Below are 16,821 nucleotides of genomic sequence, written 5' to 3'. Positions count from 1 at the left end.
TTTAAATGAGGGAGGACTGGGCAAGGTCACCTGCCTCACTTTCCCCTCCAGAACCATCTGGGACCAGTGGCAAGATAGAGATGAGGATGGAGATGGCCCCGGATGCAATGGGAGACCCTGACCTTTTTAAACTAAGGTCTTTAATAGGTCTCAGTTTGTCTGAAGGAACACCCATTAAATGATTAAGATTAGACAATAACTGAGGTAGAGAATGGCTTTTTTTTTAATATATATATATATATATATATATAAAATCAATCAATGAATCAATAAAAGGGGATAAATCTGGGAGGGCAAACCCCTGCAGGGTTTCTGGCCATAAAAACAACTGCTATTTGCAGCCAAAACAAAGACAAGCGATTTAGACTTAGGTGTAGTCCCCGAGAAAGAAATTAGCCAAAAAAGGATTGTAGAAGGGAGGAAGAAGGAGGGAAGGAAGAAAGGACAGAGGAGGGAAGAGAAAAAGGGAGGGAGGGAGGAGGGAAGGAAGCTACATTACATAGAGTAAATAAAGATAATTTAAAAGGGGGAAAGTAGCTAATCAGGGTGTGGGGGAAATTGGGAAAGGCTTCCTGCAGAGGTGAAAAATAATCTGCCTCACTACATACAAATTTTCCCATGTGTGCCTCATATTCATCTCCCAAATCTGTGCCTTTCTATTTGTTCCCATGCCTGAAATGTTCTGCCCCTCCTCTGCCTCTTAGTTTTCCTGGTTTCTTTAAGAATTGTTAAGCACTATATGAAATGAAGCTATTATTATTATTAATTCAGAACAGCTAGGTAGTGCCATAGCTCATAGAATACCATGCCTAGAATAAGATTTGAGTTCCAATATGGCCTCAGATACTGGCAAGTAACTTAGTGGTAGCATCACTATGTTAAAGTTAACACAATTTAATAACTTCTGGACCATAGTTTCAAGTTGCTTTCCAGAATGACTGAACTAAGTCATAGTTCCACCAACAATAGTCATTTGCCCATTTCCTCTCAGTTACAATAGTTGTCATTTTACTTTTTGGATCAACTTCGTCAGTCGGATAGGTATGAAGTGGAACCTCAGAATTAGTTCAGTTTCAATTTTTCTGATTATTAGTGAATTGGAACATTAACAAAATTAAATAAAGTATTGACAAATGCTTCCACTAAAAGTTATACTCTGATTTTGTGATGTAGGTGACTGGTTTAATAAAGACTGTGCTAACTAAGTGAAAATACTGGTGAGTCTTGCTAATCTTGCAAGACTTCAAGAATCACCTCCAGGACACAAGAAGGCATCAGAACATTACTTTTAGTGAAGGCATTTTTCAATAGTCCAGTGGTCCTCAAACTTTTGTTCTCAATATCTTTATCCTATTAAAAATGATAGAGCATCTGTCCAAAGAGTTTTTGTTTATATGGGTTATAGTTATAGATATTGATCACATTAAAAATAAAAACCAATTTTGAATTTGTAGACAGACTCGGAGAATGCTCTGGACCAGACTTTGAGAACTACTGGTCAATACTTTTTAAAGTTTTGTTCTGATGATCTATCCTCTGCATTATGAAAGTCTAGAGATACAACATGGTATAGCTTAGAATCTTCCATAGCACAGTCAGAATATCTTAGGATTTTGGTCCCGTGGATTTGTTATCTTATAGGATGGAAACATCTGTGGTGGTACCAGAAGCAAGACCTGTCTGGAGACTAGGTTAGTATAATTGTTCATAAGAAGTCAGTGGGACCCAATGGAACAAGCAGAATCAAGGGTCTCAAGTGAAACTGAAGGGCAGAAAACTGGATTCCATAAAGATCAAAGGAACAGAACTCAGTTTGAGTGACAAATTTATACAAAGTAATTTGCTCAATGACATGATTGCACCTGGGAAATTTTAAACTAAAGTGTATAAAACTAATCCCTTCTCTTTTTTTACTTTCCTGACTTTGTTCTACCAGATGAGCTGCAGCTGTGGACAGCTCCTGCATACTATTACTATCGTGAATAGGCGGCAGTTATATCACAGTGGTAGTGGACTTCAAAAAAATTGTAAAATGCTCAAAGACAGTGACCATACTGATGATTTCCATATGCCTAGTGCAATCTTCATCAAAATAGCAATTCCTCAATTCTGATGGACTTGGCTCTTTTCAGCAATGAGATGATTCAGGTCAGTTCCAATGATCTTGTGATGAAGAGAGCCAGAGAGAGGACTGTGGGAACTGAATGTGGATCACAACATAGCACTCTCACTTTTTTTTTGTTGTCATTTGTTTGCATTTAGTTTTCTTTCTCATTTTTTTTCCTTTTTGATCTGATTTTTCTTGTGCAGCATGATATTTGTGGAAATATGTATAGAAAAATTGCGCATGTTTAACATATATTGGATCACTTGCCATCAAGGGGAGGGGATGGGGGGGAAGAGAGGGAAAAATTAGGACACAAGGTTTTGTAAGGATGAATGTTGAAAATTATCCATGTGTATATTTTGAAAATAAAAAACTTTAATTTAAAAAATCGAAATTCCTCATTATATGAACAAATCAACTGAAGGTAACTATAGGTGCATTTATAATGATGCTAGCTTATGTTGGTATGGTCTTGTACATAGTGGTCACATACTGAATTTGTCTTGATTATAGTATTTAATTTTTTGAAGCAATTTTATATCAATTATCTAATTTTCTCTTCATGATGACCTTATGAGGTAGATAGAGACTTTTCAATGAGGAAAATGAGGTCTACATTAAATGGCTTGTGTAAAATCACAAAATTAGCACATGCAGTACAAATTCATTGCAGTGAACAACAGAAAAATGCTCTGGGGCACTAAGAAACAAGTCCTTGGCAGGAGGTTAACTGACAAGCAGGCTCTGGCAATTGAGCTACCCATTATCCTGCAGAACCAACACAGATCACAGATACAGTCACGTGGCAAGGGAAAAGTAGCCATGGAATTGGCACAACTAAATTAGATTCTCATTAGTGGCTGCCCCTTTGGAGGTGGGTAGCTTGAGCTTATATTTACCAGCATTAAGGATCCCTCTAATGCTGGTGATCTGATCAGCCATCTTTCCAGATTGGCTGAGAAAAGTTATTACTGATAACTTTTTTGCACAAATGCCCATACAAGTATATGTCCCTATACTCTGGTGTCTTCCTTTCTTATTAAATTTAAGGCCCTGTCCTCAAAAGATCTTTTGTGGAAGTTTGTAATTCCCTTTTCATTAACCCACTTAATATCCTATCCTTCTAAGACAGTAGAAATTTCTGGGAAGAGGTACAATGAGTTTTGTTCATGGGTATAATAAGGACAAAGACTAGGAGGTAGAAGGGAGTACAAAGGTTATCACATGAAATGTTCCCTAGACTACTCTTAGGAGCAATTGAGGGGAATAGAAAATAATGGTATTACACTTAAGGAATGGATGATTTAATTTTAATATGCTAGTATCATACAGAAGGGATGGTTTATTTTTGGCATATTAGTGTTGTACAAAATTTACTATAATCAAGATAAACATTAAGGATGCAAAAATATGGAAGGACTTCTACAAAGACATAAGATGTGAAAAAAAATCAGAATATCTTAAATAATTGACTATGGTTATAAGTAAAAAAACAAAGTTGAAAAATATATAGAAGAAAAGGGAATGCAGAAGTAAATCATGAGCTTTATTATTATTTTGTGAAAGTACATGTTTACATATATACATACATATGTATTGTATATACATGTACATACATACATATATCATAGCTATGTGTGTATAAAACATATGATTGGAAAGGCGCTTGCGGTATATATCCTTTCCTGCCTAATCTCCAGTTTTTGGAGAAAGAGGAATACTGAAATGAGGTCTCCCATCTGACTGACCATGTGCCTTTTATCTCATACTGCATTTGTCTCCAGCCCAATCACGAACCTCCTTTAGGAATAATAAACATTCTCAGACTTGCTGATGTTTCAGAACCCCAGATCATCATCCAAATCCCATTCTCCATATTTCACCAACCAGTTCTTTATTCTTACCCCCCTCAAATCTCCTCCTACAAAATTCTAACCAAACACTCTTCACCCCCCTTCCGTTGTGCCCCTTGGAATGCCTGCTCCATCAGCAACAAACTTTCCTTAAATATTTTCCTTGTCCATTCTATCTACTAGTTGCTACTGAAAACTGGCTCCCTCCATGACACAACCTGTCTGGGAACTCTTCTCAATACTGGCTGCATCTTCATTCATTCCTTTCAGCTTACTGGTTGAAGTGGGAGAGTTGTAACTCTCCTGCTCTCCATTCCAAGTCCTATCCTTGCTTCCATCACTCATGAATCTCTCCTTGTTTGAGATTCATACAATCCATATTCTTTGCCCAAAATCTTGATAGATGTTGTCTATATACCTCCAGTTCATTTCTATTTCTTTTTCAATGAATTCAGAATAGTTCACAGTCTTTTTCTTTTCTTCTATATTATTCTTCTCTTTTGAATCCCAACTTCCCCTAATCGTATCATTAATTTCTCTGTCAAGCCTCAGTCTTGGATCACGCCCTCCATATGAGATCTTAGCTCCAAGCTGCTGAATGAAGTTGGAGAAAATCATGCAACTGTTTTGACTAAGTCTATGCAACCTCAAATGGGCCCTTATTATTGCCAGGCAATCCTTCTACCTGTACCTCATTAACTAACTATTCCACTCTTCATAGCAGATCTTCCAAACCTTTTCATCTCTCCTTAAATTTCCTCTCATTTCTCTCCCTCCCCATCCCTTTCAGGGGATAACTTTGCCTCATATTTTATTTTTTCTTCAAGGTTTTAAAAGCTAATTTTATTTTAAAATTTTTTATCACAAAATCCTTTAATGTATTAAATGGTTTTTAAATAATAATAGCTTTTTATTTTTAAAAATACATGCAAAGATAGTTTTCAACATTCACTCTTGCAAAACCTTGTGTTCCAAGTTTTTCTCCCTTGCTTCCTACCCCCTCTCTTCCCTAGATAGCAAGTAATCCAATTCAGATTAAAAATGTCTTGTTCCATATTTAATTTATTATTATTATTTTTTTGCTGAGGCATTTGGGGTAAAATGACTTGCCCAGGGTCACACAGCTGGGAAGTATTAAGTGTCTGAGGCTGGATTTGAACTCAGGGCCGGCACTCTATCCACTGTACCACTCTATCTAGCTGCCTGTTGCTTCATATTTTAAAGAAAAATCAAGGTTCTTTACTATGAACTCCTTTTCCCATCTTCTTCATCTCAAATCACCAAAATGTCTTCTGCCACTATCTCCTCTCTCATCTTTGTTTCACATGAAAAATTAATATTACTCCCATTTATTGACTGACTACAACTGATCTCGGAGTAATATGATTTAGATAGATATCAAGCCATTTTCTTTACAGGCCCATTTCTTATTGACTATTTTTACATGTTCTGTGAGACAATACTCTTCTCGGTTCTCTATGGACATATGGTCACAACCCTTATGGTAACTCCTTAGTATTTTATAAGTAAGCTTGTATCCTGAACGAAGTTGCCCAAAGCTTTTGTGGTTTTGTGTTGGCCAAAGTACTGAAGAAAGGACTGGAACAGGCAGAACAATAATTGCCAGTTGGACTCTGCCACTCTGGAGCTGCTTAATAAATATTTCTTGAGTCGAGACTTATTCCATATGCTCTTTGTTATTATTTCCTTCAAAGAAGAAAAATGAACTTAATTTTCTTAAAATAATTATAATAGTTTCTGCAGGTCAGATTTCAAAATAAAATTGTTCTTTTTGTATTCTTCCTGTTTATGTTGCACATCAACTGCAGAAATTAAGAAAGAGCCTGAGTTAAACTTATATTAAGTTACTTGTGACAACTTCAGGCTGATCATGAGGACACACTAGATAGAAGGTAAGTTTTTTAAGGGTAGCAGCCTTTAAATTTTTGAGAAGCACAATGCCTATCATATAGTAGAAGCTTATTTAATAAATGCTTGGTGATTGATTGAGGAAAGTAGCTTATATGAAAGAAATTTCAATTCTTTAAAGACAATCCATCATTCCTCAGTTTTCATAGTTTGTCATGTTATCCTATTTATAGTTCCTATGAATAAGGTATATCGTCACCTATCCATGGCTATAAGACATTTAGATTGATTTATAACCTTGGGTTGTAGAAACCATTGGCAGTACTATGTAACTAAAGCATGGAAACTTGAAAGGGCTCAGAAAAGCCGATCAAAATAAAAAGAAGGCACTGGTTAGAATATAAATATCTAACCTTGGAGGATTGACACACAAACTACCATTATTACCACTTTAGTATTATGGGATCTAGAGTGCTAAGTCTGAAGTCAGGAAGGCTCTTCTTCCTGAGTTCAAATATGGCCTCAGATACTAATTGTTGGATCCTGAGCAAGTCACTTAAACCTGTTTGCCTCAGTTCCCTCATCTGTCCAATGAACTGGAGAAGGAAATGGCCAACCACTCCAGTCTTTGCCAAGAAAATCCTAAACAGGATCACAAAGAGTAAACGCAATTGAAAAATGACTAAGCAACAACCATTAGTTTATCAGTTTTATAAGAGAAAATGGAGCCCTGAGGGAATGGGACACAGAAAAAGGCATTATTTTTATGAGGAGAATGTGGGATCAGGAATAACCAGAGAACATAGCATAGTTCAGGTTGATTCCCTAATGAACCGGGTTCTAAAGAGCCAAGGAGAAGCAGGAGAACAACGGACACCTTTCTGAGTAGAGGAATACACTCAATCAGGAGCCGAGTTTAAAGGGCTATTCCTCCTCATTCATACTAGCAAGACAGCTTATTCTTATTACATTATAATGGGGATTGGGCACATTCCCAAATCATGCAAGAAGAAGTGGCATTTATACCGGGGCTGATTCAATATCAGGAAAACTATCAGTATAATTGGCTATGTCAATAACAAATTATCTACGAAGGAGTCAGGCTCTTGGGATATTCTGGGGATCTGTTTCTGGGAAACCGAACTGGCACATTCATGGACACTGGCCCATCATATGCTAGAGTGTTTTTCCATTGACCAAGGAAGCCTAAATTGTCTTTTAATTTGCCTGACTGAGCACAGTGCCTCAATTTCTGGCATTCATATCTAAGGATGAAAAACTCATCCACTCATTGCAAGTTATTCCATGAACTAAGAGAGGAAAACCTAAAAGTTTCCTCCTCCTGAAGCCCCTTATTTAGGTCACGTGGGACCAAGAAACGGGCTTGGGGTTTTTCAGTTGTTCTTTTTCAGCTGGAGATACAATGAAGGGAAATTTTGAGCCAGGAGACTGAGCTGTGGAGATCCCAGATCTTAGAGTTCGGGTCTAATTTTCTAGCCAGACTAGCAGGGAGTCTCTAAGAAGCAAGATCCAAAGATGCTAGCCCAGTTGGACTTTGGACTTAAACCTGGTGAGACGAAGGCTGTGTTAACCTGCATCAAACCTCTCCCTTCCCCAGACAGTGTTGATTTCTATGTTTGTCCTAGCTATATTTTTTGGAATCACTATTACTTTGTAAAATCTAATCTGATGTCAAGTTCTTAAATGGAAATGGTATTAATCACTGACCCTTAAAAAAGGGAGGGACACAAGCAATGGGTGCTTAAGCCAAGAACAAGAGAAGAGAGACAAAGAAAGGCTGAAGAAGAGTGATGGAGTGGGGGGTAACAGAGAGGACAAGCTTTTGGAGGAATCGGGATGAAATAAGATCACTCATGCAGATAGAAAGGCTAGCCTTGGAAAGGAGTAACATCATCTCTTCATGTGAGGAGATAGTCATAAAAAGCCATTTGGGTGACATGAGATGAGGAAATAATAAAAGACCTTAATTTTTTTTCCTGTAAAATATAAGATAAAGTTCTTAGCCTAGGGATGACTTGTATAGAGCACAAATTGTTCTCCTGTTTCTACCCACTTCACTTAGCATCTGCTCATACAAGTTTTTGAGATCTCTCTGAAATCATCCCTTTCTTCATTTTTTAATGATAAAATATTACATTTCTATTTTGCAATTTCTTCTGTTATTCTCCAACTGTCCTTTAATTTCTAATTCTTTGCCATCACAAAAAGAAGGACGAGCTCTTGTGGTAGCAAAGAATTGGAAACTGAGGAGATACTCCTCAGCTGGGCAATGGTTGAAGAAACTGTGGTGTATGATTGTGATGGGATACTATTGTGCTATGGGATATGATGAGCAGGAGGATTTCAGAAAAACACAGAAAGATTTTTGAATGAAGTGAACAGAACCAGGAGAATATTGTATATAATATCAGTGATGATTAACTATGATTGACTTAGCTATTCTCAGCAATACAATGATCCAAGACAATTCCAAAAGACTCATGATAAAAAATGCTATCTATATTTAGAGAAAGAACTGATAAGAGTCTGAATTTGGATCAAAGCATACTATTTTCACTTTTTATGGTTTTTCATGGTTTTTTCCTTTTGTTCGGTTTCTTCTTTCACAACATGACTACAGTGGAAATATGTTTTATATGATTATATGTGTATAAAATATCATATTGCTTGCTGTTTTGGGAGGGGAAAGGCAGACATATTTGGAACTCAAAATCTTTCCAAAAATCAATGTTGAAAATTGTATTTATATGTAATTGGAAAAAATAAAATATAATTAAAAATAAAACCCAAAAAGTTACTAAAAAATGAGTCATGAGGTAGGGAGGGGGAAAGAAATGAGGGAATCAATATCTAAATTTACTTTCAAGTAATTACCATCTTTGGACAATTCTCTTAACCTTTTTGGATTTTAGTATCTTCACATAAAAAAAAAATTAAGATTCATCAAGGTCCATCCAATAACCCACGTTTCAATTATTTCTTTCAATTCCTTTTTGAATGAACTGATACATATCCTCCCAAATGAATGACAGTGGAATCAGAGCTAATTTATCTAGAACTATTACTAATATGAAAATATTTTTAATTTTTATAATGTCAGTTTTCTGAATAACAGGAATATTGCAGTAAATATGTATTTTCCTGATGACGAACCTCAGAGTTTGGTACCCCCTCTACTGGTGGAAAGCATAATCCATTTTCCCCATTCAGGATTCAATTATTAATAGTTTTTCATCTGGTTCATTTTTTAAAAATATTTTTTATCTTTACCAGTATAAATATTGTACCAATACAAAATTGTACATTGATGTTAATGAAACATTTTCTGGTGTAGCTCTAACAATTTAACTCAAAGAAAATGAATTTGCCCAATTCTATTTTGTGTCGACAAGAACTTGAAAATTTGCCTGAACGCTATTTGGATCTCTTAATTCCTTTATCTCTCTTGGCACTGTGCATATAATTACCCATCAGCAGCGGGAACATGTGTTTGCGTTTGTTCTGATGTATAATTTGTATTCATTGCTATTGATTTCCCCCCCATTTTAGACACACACAAATCAGTCATTTTAAATTCAGGTGCCTAAAATTAGCTACAAAAAGGAGCTGATTTCACAAACTAGGTAAAACTAATTAGATCTCTGAATAACTTATGACCAATATAAAATCAATGTGTATTTAAGGGTTATGGCTTTTTGTACTTACTAGCTGTTACCAAAAGTTTTCCAATGCTGCCACCTACAGAATATAGTTGGTATAGATAATAAGTAAATGAATTATCAATTTTAAATTGTTAACAACAGTAATATTACATCTGTACACTTATCCAACTGTAGGGAACAATTCGGTGGACAATCTTGGATTATCTAAATCCAGTCTTGGATATCTAAATATCCAAAACACTGAGACAAATCGAAGACACTTGTCATCCAGCTCTAGGGTCATTGTAAATCTCCGCTTTGACAGAAAGGATAGGTAGCGTCCCATTGCCTAAAATTCTAGATTTGAAATGGTTCATAGAGGATGCTCTGAAGGACAAAATTTTGAAGACACAAACAAGCAACATAGAGATACTGTTGAAAACTTTTGTAAATTATAAATCATATCAATATCAACTTTTTGTTTTTTTTCTATTTATTTTCTTATTTAATATTTTAGTTTTCTCAATTACATGTAAAACAATTTTTCACTTGAGCATACATATTTATTCAGTATCAACTATATTAAAAGCTATAGCTCCTATTTATAAGTTTTACATTTTACGAAGTGTTTTCCTAACAACTCAGAAAGGTAGACAATGCAAACATCATTATCCCCATTTTACAAGTGAAGAAATTGAAACTGTGAGAGTGGCTTGCCTTGCCCATGGTCATATTACTAACAAGTGACAAAACTAGAAACAGATTTCCTGGTTTAACATCCTGTGTCTTTCAGCACATTACAATGGAAAGTAGAATGCAACTAAAGTTATTCTATTGATCCAAAACCCAGCTCTGCCCCTCAGAGCCAGGTGGAACAGTGATGAAATTCTAGACCTGTGGCAAGAAAAACCTGAGGTCAATTTTAGCCTCAAAAATCCACAACTTGTGTGACCCCAGCCTCTGTTTGCCGCAGTTTCCCCATCCAAAAATGAGAATAATAACAATAATACATGCCTTCCAGGATTGTTGTGAGGATCAAATGAGATGATATGCACAGTTCCTGGTACATAGCAGGTGTGATATAAATATTGTTGTTACTACTACTATTACTACTTCTGCTGCTTCTGCCTTTTCTTCTTCTGCTTCATCTTCATCTTCTACTGCTTCTTATGCTTTTTCTTCTGCTGCTGTTTCTTTTTGCTTCTTCTTCATTATCTTCTTCTGATTTTTGTTTCATCTCCTTCTTCTCCTCCTCCTCCTCCTCCTCCTCCAACACCACCTCTACTGCTATATGACAATTTACATGTACATTAAAGATATCCTTGTTGAAAGTATGAGAAGGAAATAGGCAACCTTTATTTTTTCTCTAGAGGTGGGAAGAGTAGTTCCCAAAATTATTAGAGAGAAATCAATGACATATAGTTCTTTTTTCCTTTTTTTCTGAAATCTGATGGCTATAATTCTCTGTTCAGATGAGTAACATCTCACAATCTTCTTGAAGAGCTTCTGACTGACGATGGTAGCCAAAGAAACACTCAAAGGTTTGTTTATGTGGAAATCATCTTCAGGAAAGTGTAGTACATTTTGTTAATAGTCTTAATCTTAGTCTAGGCCTGGATGTGATTCATGTTGGTTTCAGGAGCAGAAAATTAGGAAACCTTTCACAAATGATGTTCTAAAGCTAAATATGTCTTTGTAGTCACACAATTGATAGGGAGGTCCCAAGAATACAAAACCACTCTTTTATTATTGACAGTGACAGAAGACTTAAAATATGATTCCATAAAAAATTATTTTTATATTCTCCTGAAGATTGAGAATATAAAAATACAAACTCAACAAACAAGTATTTATTATGTTTACTATGTATTAGACATTGGAGTTACAAAGAAAGACAAAAAAAGGGTTTCTGCCCTCAAGACATTTATTCTAACAGTGGAGAAAATATTAAAAAAAAAACTATGTACATAAACACTAGATACAGAATAAATGGAACATAATCTCAGTGGGAAGGTAATAGCAGGAAAGCATTTGAGGGATTGCAAAATCAGCATTTCCTATTTCATCTTGACTCTGCAGTCTAAAATATTTCCTCCAGATGCATATCTTTCGGCAAGCGAAACTAGGTATTGAGCTCCTCTAGCTACCAGTGAAGGAACGAAGAAGTCCGCTCCAAACAAGGGACCCAGCCAGCCAGCCTCTCAATTGACAATGAAGCCTTCAGGGCTGGAAGCATCCATCTCAGGATCACTGTTCTCTCATTTATGGCAGCCAGCTGAGATTCTAAAATACTATCACAGGTTCATGCAAGCAGAACATGGCTTTATCTACTCTCTGCTCATAAGTGCAGGGTCAAAAAAGGGTGGAGTTCTCTCAACCCTTATGGTAGAGGTCAAATATATATATTTGAACATATATATATACATATATATATATGATCAATAAACATTTATTAAGCTCCTACTCTGTGCAAGTACTATACTAAGTATTGGGGATACAAAGAATTGGAAAAGAAGTCACAATCCTAATGGTGAGACAACCTACAAACAACTATGTATAGGCAAGATACATACAGGATAAAATGGCAATAATCAACAGAGGTAAGACAGTATTATTAAGAAAAGTTAGGAAAAAGCTTCCTATAAAAGGTAGGATTTTAACTCATGATGGAAAATGCTCTCCATATCCAGAGAAAGAACTGATGGAGCCTGAATGCAAATCAAAGCATGCTATTTTCAGTTTTTGTATGTGTATGATTCCTTTTGTCTGTTTCTTCTTTCATATAATTAATGTGTAATATGTTTTACATGATGGCACATATATGACTTATATCTGCTTGCTGTTTTGGGGAGGGGAAGAGAGAAAAAATTAAAACAAAATCTTATAAAAATTTAATGTTGAAAATTGTCCTTACATGTTAATTGGGAAAAGTAAAATACTATTTGCATTTTAAAAAGATTTTTAACTGAAATTTGAAGGAAGGCAGGAAAATCAGGAGGTAGCAATGAAGAGGGAGAGAATTCCAAGCATAGCAGACTGCCAGAGAAAATGCCTGTCATGGGAGATGGAGCATCTTCTTTGAAAAGCACGTAAGCCGACTTACATGAACTGATGCTGAGTGAAATGAGCAGGACCAGGAAATCATTACACACGGCAACAGCAAGATTAGAGGATGATTATTTCTGATGGTGATTTCAGTGAGGTGATTCAGTTCCAACGGTCTTGTGATGGAGAGAATCATCTGCACACAGAGTGAGGACAGTGGGAACTGAATGTGGGTCACAGCACAGTGTTTTCACTCTTTGTTGTTGCTTGTTTGCATTTGTTTTCTTTTTCATTTTTTCCCTTTTGATCTGATTTTTCTTGTGTAGCCTGATAATTGTGGAAATATGTACAGAGGAATTGGACATGTTTAACATATACTGGATCACTTGCCAACTTGGGGAGAAGGGAGGGGAAAACTAGAACACAGGGTCTGTAAGGGTTAATGCAAAAAATTATCCATGTATATATTTTTGAAAATAAAAAGCCATAATTAAAATAAAGAACAAAGAAGATCTAAATTTGAACCCTGCCAAGAAAAAAAAAGAAAAGAAAAGCACGTAAGTCAGTCATTGGATTGCAGAGTACTTGATGGAGAAGGTAGGGGACCACAGGAAGGAAGCTTGAAGTTGGAACTGGGAGCGAGGCAGGTCATAATCTTCATAAAGGGCTTTGAATTCCAGAGAGGGTTTTTTGTTTGATCCTAGAGGTTCATCAGCATTGGAGTTTTTACACTCATATGATCAGATCTGCCCTTTAAGAAACAGCTGAGCAGAGATGGATCGAAGTGGAGAGAGATTTGTGTCAGGCAGACCCACCAACGTATTATTACCATAAACTAGGAAAATATTTATATCAAATAAGGCAAAAATCATGCTTGTATGTGCTGGGTAAGTCAAGGACTTACCCATTTGTAAGAAGAATTCCTTATAAACTGAGGGCCTGATTCTCCATTTTGTGGATGGCATTGCTAATTGTTTATTGATCGCATTAAACATCAAAGCATAGTTCTAAATGAGATTTATACCCATTTAAAAGAGATTAGTCAAATTGTCTGCAAAGAAATAACCAAGTAGATGAATGTTTACAGCTCAGACTATGAAATGTATCTGGATACACAAATCATTAAGCTGGCCCATCACTATATGTGTGTGTATGTGTATATACATATATACACATGTACATACATACATACATATGCCCACAAAAAATAGAGCTAGCATCTGGAAAACACACTGGGACCAAAATTCAATAGGAGGAAAAGCATTCTAAATTCTTTTTTGATAACTGATAATATTTTCGGTGACCTCAAGATTTTTAGTCATGTGACTGTAATTCATAGACTATCAATTTCTGAAATATCAAGATTACAAGTTATTGAAAGAAAAGTAAAAAAATCATGGTGGGCATAAAGAGGCTGTAGGATATTATCAATGAAGAGTTAAGCCCAAGAAGTAGCATGAAAGATCATCAGAGAGATGTAGGACTGGAAAAAGATGCCTGATCATGTGTATCAAGTACAGAATTGTGGATAGATAATCTAGGCCCTCTATCCGTATCTACCTGGTGACAGAAGTTGGAGAGAAAGCTCCCCTGATTGTTAAGTGGACCTCTTGTGGAGAAATTATCAGAGGACATGCAGCAGTGTTTCACAGCATGAATGGGTTGTGATCTGCATCACTGGCCATATAATCTTAATTTATCAGACCATAGAGTTGCTAAAATATCAACATACGGATTTCCAGAATTAGTTTCTCTTAATTATTCTTTCAGGAAATTTGAAATTATTCTACTGAATCAAATGTCAAGCAGATTCATATTCTCTGACCAGAGTTCTTACTGTTAGATATATATCTTTAAAAGGTAAGGACAAAATAGTCAAGGCAACACTTCTGTGATAGCAAAGAACTGAAAAAAAAGGGAGGGTGCCCAAGAATTGGCAATGGCTCAACAAATTGTGACGCATTGGCGGAATATTAATTACTATGACAGAAACTCATGTGAATTCAAAGAAGCATAAAAAAAAACATAGTATGAAGAATAACATAGAGCCAAGAAAATATGACTATATATAGATATAAAAACAAAGGCACATATCATTGTAGTGTCAATATTCATTCCAGTGAAGCAACAAGAACTGGACCTCCCTTCTTGTCTACGAGAACTATGGGATTTAGGATGTAGAACATGGGATACAATGTCAGACATGGTTGTTTTTGTTGATCTTATGTAAATATTGTTGTTACAAGGGGAAGCCATGGCGGGGAGGGGGGAGGTACTATGAAATGAGATGGCAAATCTAGAAATGTGTTTAAAAATATAAAAATAAATCATTATTAAGAGCTGGTCTGCTTTGTTCTCTTTGGGATTTTCATCTCACAATTGGTTTTATCTTTCAGACATGCTATTCATTAAGAATTATGATAAGAAAGCAATACCATTATAACAAGAGGAATAATTTTGGATTAATTAGGTGAGTGGTCCACTTTCTCAGGAAATTGGGATCTCTCTAGTGCATATTTTACTGATGGGAAACAGCATTGGTGAAAGTGATAGATCCAATAATGTAGAGATTCTCTGACTTCAGCTTTTTTTTTTTTTTTTTTTTGGTCAGGGAAAAAAATCTCCCACTTTATTCTCCTCCTTGGGTTTTTCACACACTGTGTTCCTTATTCAAAGAGCATAAAACTAGAAAACCTTCTACCAGTGGAAAGACTAAAAATCACAGTGCAAAGTGAATCCTAAACATGCCATATAATCGAGTCTTCCTCCTAAGTTTAGAACATATACACACCTATATAGATTGATATTAACTCATTCTTTCTAAACCTGTTGCTTTTCCTGATTTATTATTTTGTCTTTGATACCACCATTGATTCACCTTATCGCCAATGAAATTGTTTGATTTTCCCCCTTCCTTCAGATAACAATGATGATAACTGGCAGTAGTAGAAAAGACTTCAGGTTAAGAAGACCTGAATTCAAACCTGAACTCAGATGTTTACTAGCTGTGTAACTTTGGGGAAATCTCAAACTGTCTGCTTCAGTTTCTTCATCTAGAAAAAAAGGAATATTTTATTTAATTTAAAATTTTTAAAAATCTTTATTAAAAAGGAATATTTTAGCATCTATTTCCTAGAGTTGCTAAGAGTATAAAAAGAGCTGTATGTGAACCACTTTACCAATATTAAAATAGCAAATGAATGTTAGCTACTATTATCTATTGTACCTATCATTTAACGTTGCCAATTCTTCTACAATCTCTCCTGTCTGAGTCCCCTGAAGTCCTTTCTATTTCTACCGTAGATAGCCCAAAAGAGAGACTGCTTCTTACCATCCATTTACACTGTGGTTCCTTAACAGTCTTTTTGCCATCTCTAATCTATAACGTAACTAATAGTTACATGGCACATTTAGTTTTGCAAACATATTGGCCCCATTTTACAAATCAGTTTAATTAGGTAAATTTTCTCCAGGAAGGAATTGACAATCTAGGAACCAGAAATGAAACGGTGCAGGACACGTAGGGATTAATCACCAAGCACTTATTAAGCATTCACTACATGCTAAGGCACTGGCACAGGAACAAAGACCAGCAGGTTAGAATGGAACAAGGAATCCTAGGGTAGTTAAGCCAATGTAATGGAATTAAATCTAAGGTTGAAGATGGTTATAGACATAAGGGAAGGTAGAATAGAAAAGATGGGGACCCAAGACCAAAATAAGACTATGAGATAGACATGGAAATGATTGTGGCAAGACACCACAAGATGAGATCCTAAGAATGATTGCCTACCTGTAAGTGAAGTGGGGTGAAAAAATGGATCATTGGAATCGAATATGAACAGGGTGTAGGTTATGATTGTGATGCGGGCAATCAGGGTGATAGGAAAGATCAAAAGGGACGAAAATCACATGGGTGGTTGAAACAATCACCTGAAGGTGGGATGGGGAGAAAAGTGGCACCTACTTAAAAGTATTTCAAGATTAATATGCAATACAACAAACCATCCTGGGGAATAAGGGATTCCCAATTCTTCTCTTTGCTGCATCAAAAATGGCCTTCAATGGGAGAAAATCAGATTTCAGTTCAAAGGGATAGATGGGAATGCTAGTTGTAAAGTTTTAGAATGTGTGGAAGTTGGTGAATATATAAAGACATTAAATAAGCATAGGGGAATGAAATAGGAGCTGAAAACTAGGTGGGAGTAGGGCCATTTACAATCATCTCTCCATTTTTTCATAGATCACAGGTATGGCTTAGAAGGAACCTCAAATTAGTCTACAC

This window comes from Sarcophilus harrisii, chromosome 6 (assembly GCF_902635505.1).
Source record: "Sarcophilus harrisii chromosome 6, mSarHar1.11, whole genome shotgun sequence".
Taxonomy (NCBI): domain Eukaryota; kingdom Metazoa; phylum Chordata; class Mammalia; order Dasyuromorphia; family Dasyuridae; genus Sarcophilus; species Sarcophilus harrisii.
The sequence above is the reverse complement of the archived record's forward strand: the minus strand, read 5'-3'. Positions refer to the sequence as shown.